The sequence below is a fragment of the Cryptomeria japonica genome, chromosome 5, assembly GCF_030272615.1.
Source record: "Cryptomeria japonica chromosome 5, Sugi_1.0, whole genome shotgun sequence".
Classification (NCBI taxonomy): Eukaryota; Viridiplantae; Streptophyta; class Pinopsida; order Cupressales; family Cupressaceae; genus Cryptomeria; species Cryptomeria japonica.
In genome coordinates, this window is record NC_081409.1 from 33,924,623 (window position 1) to 33,927,876 (window position 3,254).

Genomic DNA, 3,254 nt, shown 5'->3' on the forward strand with positions numbered 1-3,254 from the left:
GATGCATTCTCTCCATGCTTGGGAGATTCCTAGATGAAGAAAATGATCAACCAAGGGTTGAGCCTTTTTGCATGGTCACTGAGGAACAAGCCGAGGAACCTAAACCACCAAGAGATGATGATCAAGGAGAATTTACTCATGATAAAGAAGAGGTTCCAATTGAATAGGGGTGACAATAGGAACTTCCTCAATTAATTGTAGAACATGAGCAAGAACAAGAAGAACCTTCACAAATTAAAGAATCAGATGTAGGAGGGCAACCACATGATATTGGTGAAGAACTTCATGATATTAATGATCAAAATGAAGAACATGTCGATGATATTGGTAACTAGAAAGGTGAAGAGAAGCCAATGGATGATAGAGAGCCACATCAAATTGAATTTAGAAGTACAAGCTCTACCCCCGCTTAGTTGGCTAGAACATTGAATGTCGAGAAAGGAAATATAAGGAAGTGAATCAAGATGACTTCTCCATGATAGAGAAATCTTGCTAGACTCTAGAGCCTAGGAAATGTTCTCGAAAACTATTTGTGGTTACCACCGAAGAACTAAGCCATCAAAGGGCTTATATTGTAGTGCTCTTATCAACAAACTCGAGAATAGAATAAGGCCCAAAGATTAAAATATTCAAGATGACTTAGGAGAGTGAAAAAAAGAAGAGGAAAGACATTCTCTACAATAAGTTATTGATACAATCCTTAGGAGAATGCATAAAGAAGATGAAACAAAGGAGGAGTTGAAAGCACAAAGTATAGAGATGAATAAATACATTAGTCAACTCCCAGGTCCAATTGATCTCGGACCTCTCTCAATGAGCATATAGGCTACTCTCTCCCAAGGTATTACAACATCGAGTAGAGATTCATTTATTGTGGAAACACTCAATTGGAGATGTGAGATTGAGCAGCTAGGAGAAGATGTAATTCAACAAGTTCTGGTTGTATATGAGGATCTCTAGAATCAATTAAAATTTCTTCATGGAATGTTGTTTGGAGAAGGGAAACAAAAGATAAATATTGAAGGCTCCATTCACATGTGGGATGACTACATCCTTGTGCTCCATAGAATAAAGAATAAAAATGAATAATTTCTTGCCGAGAAAGGCATTATTGTTGAAGATGTAGACAAACAAATAGTTTTGGAATGGATTAGAGCAATTAAAAATGGTAATTCAAGAATATAAGAAAGCTAAAGATTGGAAAATAGAGCAAATCAATGCTACCAATACTTTTCTATCTTGAGTTAAGGAATTTATTGAAGGATTTTCATGTACACTTCTAGATGATAAGAATAAGATTAACAATCCTTAGTCCATAATACAATAATTTACAAGGGTAAAAGTACAAAGTTGTGTCACACTTTTATAAGGGAAATGGTCAATGTTGTTTCAACTTTTAAAATTGAATCAATAGAAAGTGAAATATATGTTTTGGATTTTGAAATGATGTAAACTAAGAAAATGTATATTCTTTTCTATATTTTATGTTTGTAATTTAAAAAAAAAATTAAAAATCATTTAAATATAGTTTTTTATAGAGTAAACACTATAATTTAGTTGTTGATAAAATGTTGAAATTGATAACTTGAAACTTTAGTGCATTGATATATTTTTTACTATTTTTTATAAATATATATATTTTTCAATAAATTTGAAAAGTTTCTCATACTAAAATCTAACTCTTTCAATTTGGCATCACCTTTTATCTTCATTATTTATCCAAATTAGAAAATAATTATATCATCTTGACATAGATTTTTTTCTCTAGTGCATCATATTTTAAAAAAAAATTCAAGTAAATTTTAATATTTTTCCTTGACAAGATAATCAATCTCATATTTTAGTGCTAATGACCTACTTTTTGATAAAAATAAAATATAAATATAAAAAATAATTAAAAATATTTTGGAATATTCACTTATAGATCTATAAAAATAATTAAAAATATTTTGGAATATTCACTTGTAGATCTATAAAAGGGTATGTTTACATTTCAAAAACATAATATTTATAAGAATAAGAGTTGTTGAAACATCGAGTTTTTCAAAAAAAAAAAAATGGTAATTAGATTCAAAGTGATATAAAATCTACATCTAATTGACACTTCCAATTGGAAAAGTTGTAGCCCATCTATAACAGCTCTGATGAATCTACATAGACCATATTTTTTACTAAAATTAATTTTCAATTAGAAATACTTAAATTCTCTTGTGCTAATAAGTTGGCTTGAAATGTGACACAATATTATACTTTCAACCACAAATAAGTCACACAAGAAATTTCCTCCTAAGATAATTGTAAAAACATTGGCCATGAAACAACACATCAAGATTATGCAGGTAGAGCTTTCTTAGTTTGAAGATAAAAAGAAGAAATTAAGAGCTTAATGTGGTTATTAAGTTGAGATATACAAAGACACCAAATGTCGAGGAATTGCATAATATGGTGATTGCTTTAAATCAACATTTTCCAAAGGTAGTGACCCACCTTTAAATAAATACACTTCAATTTTGAAAAGAGCACCTAGAAAAGTAGAAGACAACCCACAAGATAAAGGATAATGTTTTTGACTTGCAACTCTAGCTAACTCCAATTTGCACAAGGGTCGAATGGGCAGCATGTGGGGTGCTTTTATCAAGGTTCCCATGTTCAAATAACTCTATTAACTTTCAGTTTAATGCAAAAAAAGGAGAAGAAAAAGTCCACGTTTTGAAAATGAATCCCATAAAAAATAAAGCAATAGTTATTTGAGAATCCAAATGGTTGAAAAATCAATTGTTTTCTTCAGATTTGGCCACCCAAATCCGTTATCTACCTTTTGTATGTCTTGGGGAGTCTAAGATTAACTTTTGGAGAAGTTTTAGGGTCTTTATTTGCATTTTTTCAATAAATTTTGACCCAAAATTTTGCATAGAAACCCTAGTTTTAGGTTTGCAAATTGGGTGTTGTAAATTCTATATAAACCCTTTATTTGATTGAAAAGGATTGGATTATTAGTGCAGGCAGTATAGTGAAATATATATGCATTTTTTGTGTGAGAATTTCTACCAAACTTTTGAAGTTTGAATGAATTAAATTTAGATTTCAATATTTTAGCCTATGTTAATCATTCAAATAGCTTATTAAATGATATTATTGATCGTTTGGTGATTCAATTGCAAAGGATAACTTGGCAAAAATTGAATTTTGAAGATATTATTAAGAATTTTGTCATGTATGTGCACATGGGTATGACCACATAGATGAACTCTAAA